At 44.0% G+C, this 20,733-nt stretch overlaps 1 non-coding gene across 1 annotated transcript; it reads right to left on the bottom strand.

Moving 5' to 3' along the window:
- Positions 1 to 20,240: 20,240 nt before the first annotated feature.
- Positions 20,241 to 20,348, bottom strand: LOC130953715 (small nucleolar RNA R71). Its single transcript, XR_009075877.1, has one exon. It is a non-coding gene; the product is annotated as a small nucleolar RNA R71 (small nucleolar RNA).
- Positions 20,349 to 20,733: the final 385 nt, after the last annotated feature.

The raw sequence follows: 20,733 nt of genomic DNA, 5'->3' as shown, positions 1-20,733 counted from the left end.
TCAAATCCATTAGACCCTCTAACTCAAGTTTACCCAATTCCCTTGGCCTAAGCCAAGAGTAAAAAAAACTACTCTATAATCAAGGTAAACAATTCATCAAACACTTGGTAAGCATTAACAAAAGACATGTTCAAATTGCAATTGAATTGAAATTAACAAATACCCACTAAGAAATATCAACTTACAATCACTCAAACAACACAATTAAGCATAGAAATCATCAATGTAACATCAACAAGTCAAGATTCACAACATTCATGCAATTGGTATAAAGTGACAATTGACAAGAATCCATAAACTAACACAAGATTTAAGCAAAATTATACTAATGAATTCAAATTAAACAATCAAAACTAGTAATTAACAAACTCCAATTCAGATTCAACAAGGGAAGATCAAATAAAAGCTAGATCTAGAGAAGAACAAGGGTTTCTCTCTCTAGAAGAAAAAAGAACCCAAAAAACTAGAAAATGTGTCTTAGTGTCAAAATGATTGATCCCCCCTTTCTCCCTAGAATCCTTGGGTCTTTTCCATGCAGAAACAGCTTGAAATTGGGCCTCATGAGCCTCAAAAATTGCCAGGCACAATTTCCTTTAATAAGGTCACGTGCAGCTTCCCGCGCGTGCGCGCCATGCGCGTGTGCGCGCCATGCGCGTGTGCGCGCCATGTGTGCGTGCGCTCTGATTGCTTTTGTGATCCACGCGTGCACGCCAAGTGCGCGTGCGCGTCGGTTGGAATTCCTTGGCCTGCACGGATGCGTCCATCCTTGCGCGCCACTTCTAGCTTTGCTCATCCACGCGTGCGCGTGATGTGCGCGTGCGCGTCAATGCTGCAGTTTCCAAAATCCAAATCTTCATATTCCTTCCCCTTATGCATGCTTTCTTTCTCTCTTCTAGGCCATTCTTACCCTATTAATTCTGAAATCGCTCAACAAATACGTTACGGCATCGAATGACAATAAAGGGGATCAAAATATAGCAATTCTAAGGCAAAATAAGCATGTTTTCTATCATGGAGCAATATTAGGAAGTGAACACAAAACCATGCATTTCTTGTGAATAAGTGCGAGAAATATTGACAAAAACCCCCAAATTAAGCACAAGATAAACCACAAAATTGAGGTTTATCAGCCAACCTTCTAAGAGGTCGGTCATGGGCCAACCTTCTAAAAGGTCGGCCAACCCGGTCCATTATAGCTCAAACCGATGCATGAACAGTGCCCCTACTTGAGTTCAGACCTTTCTGTGAGATCGTGCTTTCAGAGCTTCGATCTCTTTGGGGAAGTCATGCTCAAGCATCCTGACTTTAAGTAGTTTCTCCTTGTGCGAGTCTGGTATTGCCCCTTTTTGATTTGTTGAGAGGATTTTTCAGTCTTCTTCTGACTTGTTTGTCTTCATTACTTGGGCTTTTTAGTCATAATCTAACAACTTTTTTAGGTAGTGTTCTGATGAAAAACCTTTTTATAGTTTGTTTGGATGACATTTTAGTGCCGTTTTGATTTGTGATTTTGCCTTTTAAGTAGTGTCTTTTTTCAAGACTTCGTACCTTTCAGTAAAGCATTCCTGACCTTCCTCTGGCCGTTTGCGAGATGTCTTTATCCCTTTTGTAGATCTTTGTAGAGTGTTGGTACTTTGTTGTCCGACCTCTTTTGATCACTTCTGGTTTTGTTCACTTTCTGCTTAGTCGAGGTGGTCGTTGGGGCTAACTTGTCCGACGACTTTTTAGTGTTCTCAAAGAACACTTTGTAGTCAGTTTGAACAATTTTGATAGCCTTCTCGTGGAGTCGTGGCTTTTTGGGCAACGCTGTGTCCCTTTAGCGCACGCCCTTCGTTGGTCCGACTTCTCTTGTCGATCCTTCTTGAGTTATTTTTAGTAATCCATTTTTAATCAGGGCTGGCCAGGCCTCTTTCTATGGATTACTTTTTATAACTTTGTCACTTTGATTAGTCTGGTCCGACTTCTTCATGTCGGTCCGTTCTAAGTTATTTTTAGCAATCCATTTTTTTTCAGACCTCGTCAGGCCTCTTTCTATGGATAACTTTTTAAAACTTTGTAGCGTTGATAGGGTGGTGAATTTAGTTTTCACCTTGCCGACCTTGTCATAATCAGACGATGAATTTGGTTTTAGCTTTGTAATCGGACGATGAATTTGGTTTTCACTTTGCCTACCTTGTCGTAATCGGACGATGAATTTGGTTTTCATCTTGCCGACCTTGTCGTGATCGGGTGGTGAATTTGGTTTTCACCTTGCCGACCTGTAGCTTTGTAATTGGACGATAAATTTGGTTTTCATCTTGCCGACCTTGTCATGATCGGGTGGTGAATTTGGTTTTCACCTTGCCGACATGTCGTAATCGAGCGTCTTAGTAGGAAACTTTTTAGGAAATCTGCAAACTTTTAAATAATAAAATGAAGATATGAATAAGAGTGTGTACATGTTAGTGCTTACCCTTCTAGGTCGAGCAATCTTTTAGATCTCAGCCTGGCGCCTTTCTTAGATTGCAGGCATGCCATGACCTTGGTAGCTCTCGCCCCTCGAGTTCGGACAGTTTGTGGTGACCTTTCCCCAGTACCTCTGAACAACTTGGTATGGTCCTTTCTAGTTGGCTGCTAGCTTCCCTTCTCCTGACCGATCTTGGGTCCATTCGACGCTTTAGTGCTTCCTCTCTAATCCGAGCTCTTTTTCAAACTTCTTGAGGTAGGTCGAGCTCTTCCCTTTCAGTTTTGGGAGTCGGTATCTTCGTTGTTCTTGATTTGAGCCGTTTCTCATCTTTTCTGCAGGTTAGTCGTTCTTTTCTTTATTTTTTTACTTTCGACAATTGTGCATGCTTTTGATGTAAAGCTTTGACTTTGTATTTGGGTTTTTACTCTGAAGAACTTTGGTTCTTTCTATGAAAAGTTTGCGTCCTTGGTCGTTTGTTGTGACTTTTCTTTTGTCGTTTGTCTTTGAGAAGAATGTGTGCTTTGCTTAGGATTTTGTTGATGTTCTTGTTTCTTTTCATCGTTGCCTGACTCTTTTTGTACGAAAGTTCTAGCTTTTGTTTTGACCTTTTGTTTGAGAGGTGTTCGGACTGTTTGGGTATAGATTGTCGACTTCTTTTCTCTATGTTCTTGCCCTGTTGTTGCCTCCAAAGGGTGCCCTTGGACTTTCGCGTGAGTCTTGGGGTTTCCCTTTTACTGCAGTATCCGACACTTGATGTTTTGTTGTTGTTATCTGAGTTGTTTCCTTATTTGCCCGAGTAGTTTGGTAGTAACCCTATTTTTCTTTTTCTTACTATAGGACTATTTGACCTATGTCTTCCCACAAAAACATTGCCGAGATGTCTACTAAGATCCCGGACAGCATGTCTGACTGGCTGGATTCCATAGTTTTATTGTGTGTTACTGTGGCTGACCCTGAGTACTGTGTGAGACTTAGGAAGTTCCATAGAATTTATAGGAATAGGGATGAGGAGAAGAATTATGAGTTGGTGTCGTCAGACCCTGAGGAGAGGGTTTGTTTTCCTTCCTTGACTCCGGGGGAATGACCATTTTTCTATGCTTATGACTACTTTTTTAGACAGTTGAATATTACCATCCCTTATATCGCCTTTGAGATCGACTTGTTGTGGTCTTGTAATGTAGCCTGGATGAGGCTTCTGTTATTGCCCCTTGGCTTGGTGCTGGCTAGTTTTGAAAATGCATCAGCTCGGGCATTCTGTTCTTGAGGTATATGTCGGACCTCATATCCCCCGGATTGTCCAAGCTGTTCTCTGGTGATGTCCAGGGTCCCCCGAATTGTCCGAGGTATTTTTTTATGGTGGGATCCTTAGCTTGGTAGCTCCCTTCTATTTCTGAGGTGACTACTTATGAATCACTGGACACGGTAAGCTTCCTACATTCTTAGCCAGTCGTAAACCTGCCAGTAGTGCCTCGTATTCAGTTTGGTTATTTAGCTCGATTTGAGTTCCCTGACCGCTTTCTATAATTACACCTGCTCCACTCCCAGTTTTGTTTGAAGAGTCGTCCATGAAGAGATTCCATTTTGTGGGAGTTTCCGGGGTGTCAGTGTACTCTGTAATGATGTCGGTCAGATACTTGTGATTTGATGGCTGTCCGAGCTTCATATCAGAGATCGAATTCAGATAACTCGGCTGGCCACTGTAAGATTCTTCCAGCTAAGTCTGTTTTCTGTAGTATGCCTTTTATGAGCTGGTTGTTCCAAACTCTGATAGTGTGAGCTTGAAAGTATGGGCAGAGTTATCGAGAAGTGAGTATGAGGGCGTAGGCGAACTTTTCTATCTTTTGATAGTTTAGTTCGGCCCCTTGTAGAACCTTGATGATGAAGTAGACGGGTTGTTTCTCACTTTTGTCTTCTCTGACTAGTGCTGAGGCTATTGCCCGACTTTCCACTGCGAGGTATAATATGAGTTCTTCACCTTCCCGTGGTTGGGTAAGAACGGTGGTTTCCCCAAGAATTTTTGAAATCTCGGAAGGCTTGTTCACACTCCATTGTCTTATTCAATCCTCTCCCCCTTCCTTGATATACCTCTTTGAGGTGTCTTTTGCGGGATGATTTAGAGATCCCTCCTCCTGCTGATGTGAGGAAAACGATCCGACACAAAACTCACCGGCAAGTGTACCGGGTCGCATCAAGTAATAATAACTCACATGAGTGAGATCGATCCCACAGGGATTGAAGGATTGAGCAATTTTAGTTTAGTGGTTAATTTAGTCAAGCGAATTAAGTTTTGGTTGAGTGGTTTGTATTTAACAGAAGCTAAATTGCTTGGAATGTAAAGGGAGAGAGGAGAATTGCAGTAAATTAAAGAGCAGGAAAGTAAACTTGCTGAATCTTAAAGAACAAGAAAGTAAATGACTGAAACTTAAAGTGCAAGAAATGTAAATTGCAGTAACTTAAAGTGCAAGAAATATAAATTGCTTGAATGTAAAAGGGATTTGAGGAATGGGATATCAGAATCTAAGCAAGGAGAAATTGAATTGCAACAATTAAAAGAACAGAAATTGAATTAAAAGCAATTAGAACTCAAACAGTAAGGAAATTAAGTGCAGCAAAGGTTCACAGAAGAACCAAAAGGAAATTGGGATCTCAACACTCAAGAGACTAGGTAGCAAAGCCTAGATCTCAATTGCCTTCCCATATCCAAGTTCACAAGGCAATTGACAAGAAATTGAAGAAGAAGCAGTAAAGGGAATGTAAATGAATTCAATTATGCAGTAGAGAAATTAAAGAGCTCTTGAGAGGAGATTGAGATAGAATTTCCTCAATTCTTAACACCCAAGACTCAAACAAGAAAAGTAGAAAATGCCCAAGCAAGAACGAGGAAGAAGAGAGATCAATTCTCCTCCCTAATTCTCTGAAATCTCGGTCAAGTCTCTCAAGAAAAGTTGCAAAATTCAAAGCTCCAAAGAAAGTGCAAAATTCAAGAGTCAAGTCAAAAGTTTTGTAAAAATTTCTAATTACATCAAAATAGCTCCTATTTATACACTTTCTATTCTTGGATCTTGGGATTTGGATGGGCTTTTGATTTGGTGAAGAAATGAATTAAATTGGATTTTTAATCCAATTTTTAGCCCAAGAACAATTGCTTCTAGGAGGCTGCCCTGCCCTTGGGGAGGGTAGGGCAGAAAATTGATGCGTGCGGCCTTGGTGCGAGCGTGGTGTGCGAGTTTGGTGCGCAGGATGCTGCCCTGCCCTCTGCGAGGGCAGGGCAGAAATTTCTGGTGCGCCAGTTTGGTGCCTGTGCGTGCTGCTGGTGCTGCCGAACCGTCCCTTGGTGCGCCAGTTTGGTGCCTGTGCGTGCCACAACAAAATGCTGCCCTGCCCTCGCGGAGGGCAGGGCAGAAATTCCAAATTGAAGTCCCGTGTTCGAGACTTGGCCGATGCACACGCTACTATTTTTCCTTGGCTTTCTTGGCACCATAATGAGGCCTAGTTCCTTGCTTCCTCATTGTGCCGTGTTCGATTCTTGTGGCAAGCATTGGTAGGCTTTTTTCTTTGATTTATTTTCCATGAAGGCCCGATACTGCCCTTGTGGAGGGTAGGGCAAGGTTTTTCTCCTCTTTGATCCAAGCCACAATTTTGTGCTCTGCCCTTGTCGTGGGCAGGGCAGAGTTGCCTCTTCAAACCTTGTTTCCTTATGTTGCCCTCCTAGAGGGCAGTCAGCCCTTGTGAAGGGCAATGCTTGCTCCTTTCTTCATGCGCCACGCCTTTTTCTCCTTGGGCCACGCTTTCTTAAGCCACGCTTTCTCCTTTCTTCTTTTCTTCACCTACAATCAACCAAAACAACTACTCAAAGTATCACTAAATTCACAAGGCTTATAAATCAATTAAAAATCAATTAAAATTAGCTTAAACCTTATGAGTTAGCATCAATTTAATGGTAGTTGCTTGATCTAAAGAAGTTATGTATTTTCATTCCAAATCACTTACTTAGGATGCAAGAAAGTGCATAAAGACTAATAAAACAAGTGAAATTAGCTTGAAAAATGGGTATATGATGACTTGTCATCACAACACCAAACTTAAATCTTGCTTGTCCCCAAGCAAGCATCAAAACTAAGAGAAAATGAAATGAACAAGAAAAGAAACATATCCTTATTAAGTGATGAGCGGATAATTTGTATACTTTTTGGCATTGTTTTTAGTATGTTTTTGATATGATCTAGTTAGTTTTTAGTATATTTTTATTAGTTTTTAGTTAAAATTCACTTTTCTGGACTTTACTATGAGTTTGTGTGTTTTTCTGTGATTTCAGGTATTTTCTGGCTGAAATTGAGGGACCTGAGCAAAAATCTGATTCAGAGACCAAAAAGGACTGCAGATGCTGTTGGATTCTGACCTCCCTGCACTCGAAGTGGATTTTCTGGAGCTACAGAAGCCCAATTGGCGCGCTCTCAACGGCGTTGGAAAGTAGACATCCTGGGCTTTCCAGCAATATATAATAGTCCATACTTTGCCCAAGATTTGATGGCCCAAACCGGCGTTCAAAGTCACCTCAAGAAATCCCAGCGTTAAACGCTGGAACTGGCACCTAATTGGGAGTTAAACGCCCAAACTGGCACCAAAGCTGGCGTTTAACTCCAAGAAGAGTCTCTACACGAAATTGCTTCACTGCTCAGCCCAAGCACACACCAAGTGGGCCCGGAAGAGGATTTTTATGTCATTTACTCATTTCTGTACACCCTAGGCTACTAGTTTCTTATAAGTAGGACCTTTTACTATTGTATAGAAATCTTTGATCACTTTTAGATCTCTAGATCATCTTTGGACATTTTAGTTCTTAGATCATTGGGAGGCTGGCCATTCGGCCATGCCTAAACCTTGTTCTTATGTATTTTCAACGGTGGAGTTTCTACACACCATAGATTAAGGTGTGGAGCTCTGCTGTACCTCGAGTATTAATGCAATTACTATTGTTCTTCCATTCAATTCCGCTTGTTCTTTTACCAAGATATCACTTGTTCTTCAACATGATGAAGGTGATGATTGACGCCCATCACCATTCTCACTTATGAACAAGGTGACTGACAACCATTCTTGTTCTACACGCATTTGAGGCTTAGTGAATATCTCTTGGATTTCTGATTGCACGATGCATGGTTGATCGCCTGACAACCGAGTGCTCGCCTGACAAACGAGCCAGCCATTCCGTGAGATCAGAGTCTTCGTGGTATAGGCAAGAACTGATGGCAGCATTCAAGAGAATCCGGAAGGTCTAACCTTGTCTGTGGTATTCTGAGTAGGATTCAATGATTGAATGACTGTGACGTGCTTCAAACCTGTAACCTACTGGGCGTTAGTGACAGACGCAAAAGAGTTATTCTATTCCGGTAGGGGAGGGAACCAAACCGGTGATTGGCAGTACTGTGACAGAGTGCGTGCATTAGCTTTCACTGCGCGGATGGGAGGTAGCTGCTGACAACAGTGAAACCCTACACGAGCTTGCCATGGAAAGGAGTAAGAAGGATTGGATAAAGGCAGTAGGAAAGCAGAGAGACGGAAGGGAAGGCATCTTCATACGCTTGTCTGAAGCTCTTACACCAATGATATACATAAGTATCACTATCTTTATCTTTTATATTATTTTCGTTCATCACCATATACATCTGAGTTTGCCTGACTAAGATTTACAAGATGACCATAGCTTGCTTCAATACTAACAATCTCCGTGGGATCGACCCTTACTCACGTAAGGTTTATTACTTGGACGACCCAGTGCACTTGCTGGTTAGTTGTGCGAAGTTGTGTAATGCCATGGTATTGAGCGCACCAAGTTCTTGGAGCCATTACCGGGGATTATGAGAGTTGTGAAAAAGTATAGTTCACAATTTCGCGCACCAAGTTTTTGGCGCCGTTGCCGGGGATTGTTCAAGTTTTGAGCAAGCTTTTGGTAACATCAGTGCCAAGATCCGGCAACAACATCAAGTTGTTGGTGTTATTGCCCGGGATTGTTTAGGCTGGACAATTGACGGTTCATCTTGTTGCTTAGATTAGGTATTTATTTTTTTCGAAATTCTTGAAGATGAATTCTAGAGTTTCATGATGATTTGTTGAAATCTGGCTGGCTGAGAAGCCATGTCTAATCTCATTGGACCGAGGTTTCAACTTATCACCACAAGAGCTTGTTGATTTCTTACCAATCTTGCTCTTGGAGCAGTGATTTGCTAAGGCTTGGCTGGCCTCTGGCCATGTCTAGTGTTTTGGACCGAAGCTTTCTTTGAAAGTTTGGCTGGCTTTGAAGCCATGTCTAATTCCTGGACCGGAGTCTTAGACTAGCATTGCACTGATTCCTGGAATTCTCATTAAGAATTTTGATGTTTTCACTTAATTTTCGAAAAAAATACAAAAAAATTTACAAAATCATAAAAACCAAAAAATATTTGATGCTTCTTGCTTAAGTCTAGTGTCTCATCTTAAGTTTGGTGTCAATTGCATGCATTCATTCATGTGTCTTAAGGATCTTCAAGTACTTCTTGATGATTTTTATGTTCTAATCTTTGAACTCTATTGACTTGAAGTATTTTGTGTGTCTCATATGCATTCTCATATTATTAGTGTCAGTAGTATACAAACTGCTAAGTTTGGTGTCTAGCATGCATTGTTATTTGATTCTTGTTGCATTTTGATTATTAAAAATCCAAAAAAATATTTTTAATTTGTGTCTTTCAAGTCAATGATGCAAAGAATTGAAGATTCAGAACATGTTGCAGAGGAATTATACAGAAAAAGCTGAGCATTCAAAAATGCCCAGTGAAGAAGGCAGACTGGCGTTTAAACGCCAGCCAGGGTACCTGGTTGGGCGTTTAACGCCCAAAAAGGTAGCATTTTGGGCGTTAAACGCCAGAATGTATACCATTCTGGGCGTTTAACGCCAGGATGGTGCTAGGAGGAAGATTTTGTTTTCAAATCAATTTTTTTCAAGTTTTTCAAAATCAAATCTTTTTCAAATCATATCTTTTCAATCAAATGTTTTCAAAATCAATTTCTTTCCTTTTTCAAAGATACTTACTAACAATTAATGATTTGATTGAACATCTCAAATTTGTTGCCTTTTCTGTTGAGAAAGGTTTTTGTTCATACCCTGACCGAGCTCCCCAAACTCGGTAAGTTCATAGAAAGGTCCGACCTCGACCCAAGGCCCACGCCTGAGGTCGGACCTCGGACAAATAAGCTAAGAAGGCCCATCAAAAGGAACGAAGCCCAAAAACCTAAAGGCCGAAACGGCCTAGGAAAGGCGGTTCCACAAAGATAGGGATAAAACCCCAAAAGATAAGATAAGATAAGAAATCTTATCCAGGGAAGATCACGGCCAACTACTATAAATACACTGGAGCACCCAGGTATAACACACATTCTATATTCTACACATATCTGCTTGGACCCATGCTAACTTAAGCATCGGAGTGTCATTGCAGGTACAACCCCCAGCCGCTCAGCACACCAAGCTCGGGTCACGGAACCCCCACCTCGGGTCTTGCCAGACGACCGAGCTACACGTTTCAGGTAACCCTCGGAACATTGGCGCCGTTGCCGGGGACCTGGAAGTCATCCCTTTACCATGGCGGACGATCCTCTCAACAAAGACCACGCTGCTTCAGAACAAGAGGAGGAAGTTGACACCGGAGAACGACCGGACAGCCCTCTATCACCACGCACTCCAGGAGGAAACAAACAGAATCGCCCAAAGACATCACTCCCAAACGAAGATCCCAAAATCCCGAAAGAGAAAAGAGCTCGGAAATTCTAGAAGCAGTCCGGGCACAACAAAACCGACTGAAACAACTCGAAGAGGACATAAAGAAGCAAAAGGAAACTGAACAAGATCTGAGAAGGGAGGCTCGCAAGCGCAGAGAATTAGAAGAAAAACTACGGAAAATAGAGGCCAACCTAAAAGATCGGACAGAACGCGACACCACCCCCGAAGGCAATCATGATCCCTTCACAAAAGAGATCATGAAGGAGAAGGTACTGCGAAACTTCAAACCACCCGATATGGATCTCTACGACGGCACCACCGATCCAAGTCACCACCTCAGCAACTTCAGAAGCAGAATGTACCTAGTCGACGCCTCCGACGCGATTCGGTGCAAAGCCTTCCCCACCACTCTCACCAAGTCAGCTATGAAGTGGTTCGATAAACTGCCACCCAGATCAATCACTAGCTTCGAAGACCTAACCAAAAAATTCCTAACAAGGTTCTCCATTCAAAAGGACAAGGCAAAACATGCCCCAGTCTACTCGGGATCAAACAAGGTAACCAAGAAACCCTCCGAGAATACATGGAGCGATTCAACAAAGCCTGCCTGGACATACAACACTTGCCCACTGAAGTGGCCATCATGGGACTAGCAAACGGCCTAAAAGAGGGACCGTTTAGCCAATCCCTATCCAAACGATACCCGACCTCCCTATACGAGGTGCAGGAGCGGGCAGAAAAATATATCAACATGGAGGAAACCTCCCAGCTAAGAGACTCTTCTAGGAAGGAATCAACCTACCCACTCCGAGATCGAGATCGGGAACAGAAGAAGAAAGAGGAACCCAGCTCGGACAAGCCACGGAAGTACCACAACTATACCCCCCTCCGAGTCTCCCTGGTAGACGTCTACAGAGAAGTATGCCACACCGAAAAAATTCCACCGCCCCGACCTCTAAAACACAAGAGAGCGGGGAGAGATCGCTCCGAATACTGTGAATATCACAAGCTCTATGGTCATTCTACCAACGACTGCCACGACCTAAAGAATGTTATAGAAAAGCTAGCCAGAGAAGGAAAGCTCGACAGATACATAGCAGAGAAAGGAGAAGAGACCAGGAAGAGAAGACGAGGAGACAATGAAGGTCGGGCCGAACAAGTCCCGCGAACCCCTGAAAGACACGTTCACATGATAAATGGAGGTTTTGCAGGCGGAGGGACATCCAGATCCTCGCGAAAAAGACACCTCAAAGAAGTCTATCATGTCCGAGAAGACAGTCCCCTGCCCGAGCTTCCCACTATCTCATTTACCCGAGAAGATGCTCAAGGGATAATACCCGGGCACGACGATCCAATAGTGATCACCGTTACTCTAGCAAACGCCAACTTACATCGAACCCTGATTGACCAGGGAAGCTCAGCAGATATCCTGTTCAAAGCGGCCTTCGACAAGCTCGGACTTGAAGAAAAAGAGCTAAAAGCCTATCCCACCGACCTATTTGGGCTAGGGGACACCCCGATCCATCCCTTAGGATACATCTCGCTACACACTACCTTTGGAAGAGGCGAGCAATCTAAAACATTAAGCATCGACTACATCGTAGTCGACGTCACTTCAGCATACAATGCCCTCATTGGGCGACCAACCTTAAACAGACTGGCAGCTATAGTCTCGACCCCACACCTCTGTATGAAGTTCCCTACCACAAAAGGAATCGCTACCCTAAAGGGCGACCAAAAACTAGCACGGCGATGCTACAACGAAGGCCTAAGCCTAAAAGGGAAAGAGATCAACACGATAGAACTCGGACGAGTTCAAGCCCGAGAAGATCTTCGGCCACAACCAGAGGGAGAGACCGAAAAAGTCCAGATTGGGAACACACCTGAAAAAATAACAAACGTAGGAGCAAACCTCGAAGCGGGCCTAAAAGAGGAACTCATAACCCTCTTAAGAGAGAATTCCGACCTCTTCGCCTGGAAAGCCTCCGACATGCCAGGCATAAGTCCCGACCTGATGTGCCATAAGCTATCAGTGTACCCGGGATCCCGACCTGTCCAACAAAGACGCCGAAAGCTCGGACCTGAGCGCATGCAGGCAATAGAAGAACAAGTACAAGCACTACTAGATGCAGGGTTCATTAAGGAGGTAAAATACCCCCTATGGCTCGCGAACGTGGTCCTAGTAAAAAAGCCCAACGGAAAATGGAGGATGTGCGTCGATTACACAGATCTCAACAAAGCCTGCCCCAAAGACCCATATCCACTACCAAACATCGACGCCTTAGTAGACGCAGCCTCCGGCTACAGATATCTCTCCTTCATGGACGCATACTCGGGATACAATCAAATCCCGATGTATGGACCCGACCAAGAAAAGACCTCGTTCATAACCCCAAGGGCAAATTACTGCTACGTAGTAATGCCCTTCGGGCTGAAAAACGCAGGGGCAACCTACCAGAGGCTAATGAACAAAGTGTTCTCGGAGCACATCGGATTACACCTGGAGGTGTACGTCGACGACATGTTAGTAAAGACACAAGAAGACAAGACCTTGCTGACCGACCTCACCAGTATCTTCGGTACTCTCAGAAAACACAATATGAGACTTAACCCGACAAAGTGCACCTTCGCCGCAGAGGCCGGAAAATTCTTAGGCTTCATGTTGACTCAAAGAGGCATCGAAGCAAACCCGGACAAGTGCCAGGCGATACTCAATATGAAAAGCCCGACGAGTGTCAAAGAAGTACAACAACTGAATGGAAGGCTAGCCGCCCTATCAAGATTCTTGGCAGGATCAGCAATAAAGTCACTGCCTCTCTACCCACTCCTAAAGAAAGGGAAACCCTTCTCATGGACCCCAGAGTGCGAAAAAGCCTTTCAAGAATTCAAGGAATTCCTCGGGCAGCCACCAATCCTAACCCGACCTGTAAAAGGGGAAGAGCTCGTACTATACCTCTCGGTCGGACATCGAGCAGTCGCTTCAGCATTAATACGAGAAAATGACCGAGGACAACACCCCATATACTTTGTAAGCAAGGCACTACAAGGGGCCGAATTAAACTATCAGAAAATAGAAAAATTCGCCTACGCCCTAGTATTCACAGCTCGGAGGCTCCGTCCCTACTTTCAGGCCCACACCATCAAAGTCCGGACAAACCAACCCATGAGACACATCCTACAAAAAACAGACCTGGCGGGACGAATCCTACAATGGGCGGTGGAACTGTCCGAGTTCGACCTCCACTACGAAGCCCGGACTGCCATAAAATCTCAGTATCTAGCCGACTTCGTCGCAGAATACACTGAGACCCCTGGAACCCCACTCTCATGGAACCTGTATGTCGACGGGTCCTCAAACAAAACAGGAAGTGGAGCAGGGGTTATACTCGAAAGCGACCAAGGAACGCGGATAGAACTATCCCTAAAATTCGAGTTCCAGGCTTCGAACAACCAAGCCAAATACGAGGCCCTACTAGCGGGGCTAAAACTAGCCGAAGAGGTCGGAGCCCAGAAGATCACAATCTTCAGCGACTCCCAGGTCGTCACATCACAAGTAAATGGAAGCTACCAGGCCAAAGACCCAACTATGAAGAAATACCTGGACCAAACACAGGCACAATTGCGCCACTTTTCAGAAATACAAATCCAGCACATACCTCGGGAACAAAACGCCCGGGCAGACGCCCTCTCAAAGCTCGCGAGCACCAAACCCGGAGGCAACAATAGAAGTCTCCTCCAGGAGACCTTACAATCTCCCTCTGTGATAAGAAAGGAAGAAACGCTGAGTATATCCAACCAACAGCAAGGATGGATGACCCCCATACTCAATTACCTGAAGTCGGGAACTCTCCCCGCCGAAAGAAAGGAAGCTAAAAGACTCACGAAAGACGCCCAGAATTATACACTAATACACGACATGTTATACAGAAGAGGATTCTCAAACCCCCTCCTTAGGTGCGTCCCGACCTCAGAAACAAAGAGCGTCCTTGAAGAAGTCCACGGAGGCATGTGTGGGAACCATCTCGGAGCTCGGGCATTATCCAAGAAAATAGTCCGAGCCGGGTTCTACTGGCCGACCTTGCAAAGAGACGCAACGGAATTTGTGAAAATATGCCCTCCCTGCCAAAAACACGCCAATTTTCACAAGGCACCACCAGAAGACCTCATCAGCATCACCGCACCATGGCCCTTCGCAAAATGGGGACTCGACCTACTCGGCCCATTCCCACAAGGACCGGGGCAAGTCCGATACCTCATAGTAGGGGTCGACTACTTCACAAAGTGGATCGAAGCTGAACCCTTAGCCACCATTACGGCTCAGAAAAGCCGCAAATTCCTATACAAAAACATTGTCACAAGATTCGGAGTCCCCTACTCCATCATAACAGACAACGGGACACAGTTCACGGACACAAGTTTCCAGAACTTAGTGGCCGAACTAAAAATCAAACAGCAATTCACATCAGTCGAGCACCCACAAGCCAATGGACAAGCAGAGGCTGCAAATAAAGTCATCTTGGCCGGGTTAAAGCGAAGACTCCAAGAGGCCAAAGGGGCATGGGCCGAGGAGCTCCCCCAGGTGCTATGGGCATATCGGACAACCCCACACTTTACAACGGGAGAATCGCCATTCCGACTAGCTTACGGGATGGAGGCAATGATTCCTGTCGAAATAGATGAAGGGTCGCCCAGAATCATCTTCTACAACGAAGGAGGCAACCCACAGGCACAAAGGGACGAACTCGACCTCCTCCCCGAGGTCCGAGAAAGAGCCCGAATCCGAGAAGAAGCCCTAAAGCGACGAACGGCCCTCAGATACAATCAGAAGGTGATAAAGCGAAGCTTCTCCATTCACGACCTGATTCTAATCCGAAATGACATCGAAACACAAAAGTCGGGAGAAGGAAAGCTAGCTGCAAATTGGAAAGGACCCTACAAAGTAACAGAAGTCTTAGGAACAGGCTATTACAAGATATCCGACCTAGAAGGCAATGAGCTGCCCAGAGCCTGGCACGCCTGTAATCTAAGACGGTACTACAGCTAGAAAGATTTGACCCGAGGTGTACTCTTTTTCCCTACAAAGGGTTTTTTAATGAGACACCCGGTCAAGTAAGGCACCCGACCTAGTCAAGGGTAAACACTCTGTAAATATTCTTTCTTTTTAATACTAATCAAATTTTTCTATTTTCTTCTGTTCTTCCTCGAGACGAAACAAATCCTGAAAAAGTACCCCGCCAAGGCGCATTAATTTATGCTCGACAAAACGCAAAAAATCATTTGCCAAGAGACCACACAAGGTCGGCAAAGATAAAGCGACGAAGTTCAAATTAATGTGAGAAGTTATAAAGTAACTCTGAAAAGGCTCAAAAAGCCAAATAAAAAGAGATTACAAAAATAACTTAAAGGGCCGACCAGCAACAAGGTCGGACCCAACAAAGGAGGTACTCGAAACGTCCGAGGTCCGAGGAAAGGCCCGGACCAGAGAAGGAAGCCTTAAAACGGCGGAAAACCAAGATTTCGAAAACGCTTACTAAAAAGTTGCTTTACAAAAAACAACTAAAAAGTACAAGCGAAAGAACGAAATCGAAGGAAGTTTCAAAACGCTAGCTAAAAAGTTGTTATCCGAAAACAACTAAAAAGCACAAAAGCGAAAACAAGAAGTCAAAACGCTAGCTAAAAAGTTGTTATCCGAAAACAACTAAAAAGCACAAAAGCGAAAACAAGAAGTCAAAACGCTAGCTAAAAAGTTGTTATCCGAAAACAACTAAAAAGTACAAGCGAAAGAACGAAAGCAAAGGAAGTTTCAAGACGCTAGCTAAAAGTTGTTATCCGAAAACACTAAAAAGCACAAAAGCGGAAACAAAAAGTCAAAACGCGAACACCGCATAAATAAAGCTAAAAGTTACTACAAAGTAGCTAATAAGCAAAAAGGTGTCCAAAAGCGTTCACAGTAACCATCCAAAAAAAAAAAAAAAAAAAAAAGCCCACAGGTCGGGCAAAACACCAAAGATTACAGAGGATCAAGGTCCTTTCCAGACTCCGCATCAACAGAAGGCTGCGGAGCAAACATAGAAATCGGGACTGCATCGACGGCAACGTCACCCGGGTTTGAAACCCCACACCAGATCCATCCCCGGCCAAAGAGGAAGTCGGGTTCTCAACAGGACTTCGGGTCGGACGCCGGAACCTCATCCTCGTTTGGAGCAGGAACAATCTTTCCCTCCACAACGACGTTATCCGTACTAAACAAGCTCAGATCTAGGTCGGGAGCAAGAACCCGAACCTGAGCCTTCAGATTTCAAACATAGCATCCATACCCTTGGCCACATGACCTTCCAGCTCATAAAACTTGTCCTGCGCAGATTGCAACTCCTCCTTCGTCTCCACAAGCTCGGCTATAGCCGAGTATAATTCTCTGTGGCCGCCTTCGCCATCTCCTCAGATGTCTTCGCTGACGCCACAGCTGCAGTAGCCCTAGCTTTCTCTTTCTCCAAAGAAGCCTCCAGCTCAGTAATCCTGGCAGCCTTCAGTTGACTAATCTTATCAAGCTCGGACTGAGCCTTCTCAAGTCGGGAGCTAGTCGCCCCAAGAGGAGATTTCTTGAACTCCCGGGCAATAGCGGCATGAAGACTAGCCATCCGGACACAGCTCCGCGCCATATACTGAAAATGATGCTCCATAGACACATCATCAGTAGAAATAAAAGTCTGAGGGAGGATATGCTGCTCAATCCAACCAAGAGCATCAAAGTCCTTATCATTAAAACCGGCAAGCCCTTGAGAGGTCTTCTGCTTCTTGGGAGGAGACCCGAGAACGGAGGAGGAGAAGAAGTAACAGGCCCAGAGGTCGGAGGATCCTGACTTATAGCTCGGAACTGAGGAGTCGGAATAGTCTTCGACCGAGTCTGAACACCCACAGTAGCCTTCTGTGGAGAAGATCGGGCAGAATCCTGCCCGGCCTTGATATTCCGAGCAGCAACCGACTTCTTCGTCCGACGAAGGAATTTCATGGAATCCGCCTGAGAAGACATCTCTGCAAAGAAATAAAGAAAAGGATTACAACAACAGAAATTCCACCAAAAACAGGCAATACAAAAATACTAAAAAAGATGAATTTCGGAAGAGGTCGGGAACTACCTAACTCGGAACGGAGAAGGCTTGGATCTCCCAACATTTTCTTCGTGTCCAAGTGAGGTGCCCGACCCCATAAACTGCTCACCACACCCACAAATGCCTGCTCCACCTCATCTAGACTCTCAAAGGTATACTTAACAGACACTACATTCTCCTGCCAACAAAGAGGAAAAGAAGGCTCCCCACTCTCATCTAGAAAGAAAGGTCGGACGTCTCCAATAGCCCGGACCTTGAAATAAAAGTTCTTAAAATCGTGAAAGGACTCATCATACAGGGTACAAAACTTTCTTCCTGGTTAGCCCTAAAAGAGACCCAGGACACCTTCCCTCCACCCGACCCCGGCTTCGTCAACACAAACAAATAGGAAAAAAGAGAAATAGAGGGAGAGACACCAAAAACTGACACAAAAGTTGGAACAGCTTTAAAAATGCCCAGGAATTTGGATGGAGCTGCGTAGGGGCAAGGTTACAAGACCACAACACCTCGGACTCCAGGTCGGTAAAAGGAAGTCGGACGCTCAGTTTAGAGAAAAAACAATCATAAGCGTAAAAGAAGAGCTTCTCGGAACTATCTAAAGGCGGGAAGCACACTCTCTCCTCGGAATCCGGGGCTACTAGCTCATAATCCCTCTCAGACTCTCTATCTTCACATATACTACATTGCCTACGAAACCTAGCTAAATACTCAGAATCTACCACAGAAGGGACTTTTAGAGGAACAGGATCTACCCAACCAAGACCACTCGGAATCTTGGTCGACATTGCTTGAAGAACCTTTCGAGACATAAAAATCTTGCCTACAAAGAAGAGTACAAGCAGCAAAACAAAATCACATAAAGGCAGACAGCAAAAACCCATTCAGCAAAAGCAAGAAACAAAGATCTTTTAGAAGAAAATACAGCAAACCCGGAGCAAAATACCAGAGAACAAAAGAGCCCCCCCCCATGAACAAACAACAAAGCAATGGCGGCGCCTCTTTTCGGGGCAACCCAGGCATAGAGAAAAAGAAACAGACAAAGAGCCACACAAAGAACAGAAAGCATACGTACACAAAAGAAAAAGAGAAGAGAACGAACCTGGAAAGAAAGAGAACGACGAGTTCCGACAGCAAGGAGAAACAGGCGGCGCAGAAGAACCCCCGAAAAACGCACAGAAAAATCGGAGAAGAAGAACAAAGAAAAGAAGGAGCGGTGCTCGAAGGAGAGATGGCGAAAACTCAGAAAACGGAAAGGGAACAGAATAAACGAAGAAATGAGGAAAGGGGCAAATAATAATGCCTTCACAGAGCCCGAACGGAAATCGAGGAGAAACGGTAAAAAGCAATAAATGCTGAAACGACCATTTTCGAATTTTGAAAAAACTACTATGCCCGAGCTCGACCTCTCAAGAAGGACGAACTCGGGCAGGGGCACTGTTCATACCCTGACCGAGCTCCCCAAACTCGGTAAGTTCATAGAAAGGTCCGACCTCGACCCAAGGCCCACGCCTGAGGTCGGACCTCGGACAAATAAGCTAAGAAGGCCCATCAAAAGGAACGAAGCCCAAAAACCTAAAGGCCGAAACGGCCTAGGAAAGGCGGTTCCACAAAGATAGGGATAAAACCCCAAAAGATAAGATAAGATAAGAAATCTTATCCAGGGAAGATCACGGCCAACTACTATAAATACACTGGAGCACCCAGGTATAACACACATTCTATATTCTACACATATCTGCTTGGACCCATGCTAACTTAAGCATCGGAGTGTCATTGCAGGTACAACCCCCAGCCGCTCAGCACACCAAGCTCGGGTCACAGAACCCCCACCTCGGGTCTTGCCAGACGACCGAGCTACACGTTTCAGGTAACCCTCGGAACAGTTTTTATGTTTGAATCATATCTTTTCTTGTTAGGCAAGTCATTAATTTTTAAAATCAAATCTTTTCAAATTGTTTTCAAGTCATAGCTTTTAAAATTGTTTTCAAATCATATCTTTTCAATCAAATGTTTTTAAAACCAATCATATCTTCTTAACCACATCTTTTTCAAAATAGTTTTCAATCAAATCTTTTTAACCTCTAATTTCAAATTCCTTTTCAAAAATCACTTGATTTCTTTTTCACTTTTTTTTTCGAAAATCAATTAATGTCTTTCAAAAATGTTTTCAAAATATTTTAATTAATTTTCGAAAAATTACTTCCCTCCTTCTCACATCCTTCTATTTATGGAGTACCACTCCTTCTCAATGCACAAATTCGAACCTTATCTATTAAAAGTTCGAATTCTCCTTCTCCTTTCTTTCTATTTCTCTTTTCCTCTGACACCTAAAGGAATCTCTATACTGTGACATAGAGGATTCCACATCTTCTTGTTCTCTCTCTTTCATATGAGCAGGAGCAGAGACAAAGGCATTCTTGTTGAAGCTGATCCTGAACCTGAAAGGACCTTGAAGAGAAAGCTAAGAGAAGCCAAAGCACAACTCTCTTTAGAGGACCTGACCGAATTCTTCAAAGAAGAAGAGCACATGGCAGTCGAAAACAACAACAATGCCAACAATGCAAGGAAGGTGCTGGGTGACTTCACTGCACCTACTCCCGACTTCTATGGGAGAAGCATCTCTATCCCTGCCATTGGAGCAAACAACTTTGAGCTTAAGCCTCAATTAGTTTCTCTAATGCAACAAAATTGCAAGTTCCATGGACTTCCAATGGAAGATCCTCATCAGTTCTTAGCTGAATTCTTGCAAATCTGTGACACAGTCAAGACTAATGGGGTAAACCCTGAGGTCTATAGACTGATGCTATTCCCTTTTGCTGTAAGAGACAGAGCTAGGATATGGTTGGATTCTCAACCTAAAGAAAGCCTGGACTCTTGGGAAAAGCTAGTCAATGCCTTCTTGGCAAAGTTCTTTCCACCACAAAGATGGAGTAAGCTTAGAGTGGAAGTCCAAACCTTCAGACAGAAGGATGGAGAATCCCTCTATGAAGCTTGGGAAAGATACAAACAATTAATCAGAAAATGTCCTTCTGACATGCTTTCTGAATGGAGCACCATAGGAATCTTCTATGATGGTCTCTCTGAACTATCCAAGATTTCCTTGGATAGCTCTGCTGGAGGATCTCTTCATCTGAAGAAGATGCCTACAGAGGCTCAAGAACTGATTGAAATGGTTGCAAATAACCAATTCATGTACACTTCTGAAAGGAATCCTGTGAACAATGGGACTAGTCAGAAGAAAGGAGTTCTTGAGATTGACACTCTGAATGCCATATTGGCTCAGAACAAGATATTGACTCAACAAGTCAATTTGATCTCTCAAAGTCTGTCTGGAATGCAAATGCACCAAACAGTACTAAGGAAGCTTCATCTGAGGAAGAAGCTTATGATCCTGAGAACCCTTCAATGGAAGAAGTGAATTACCT

The sequence above is a fragment of the Arachis stenosperma genome, chromosome 9 (genome assembly GCF_014773155.1).
Source record: "Arachis stenosperma cultivar V10309 chromosome 9, arast.V10309.gnm1.PFL2, whole genome shotgun sequence".
In the NCBI taxonomy this organism is placed as follows: domain Eukaryota; kingdom Viridiplantae; phylum Streptophyta; class Magnoliopsida; order Fabales; family Fabaceae; genus Arachis; species Arachis stenosperma.
Note: the sequence above shows the minus strand (reverse complement) of the source record. Positions and strands in the feature narration are given on the sequence as shown.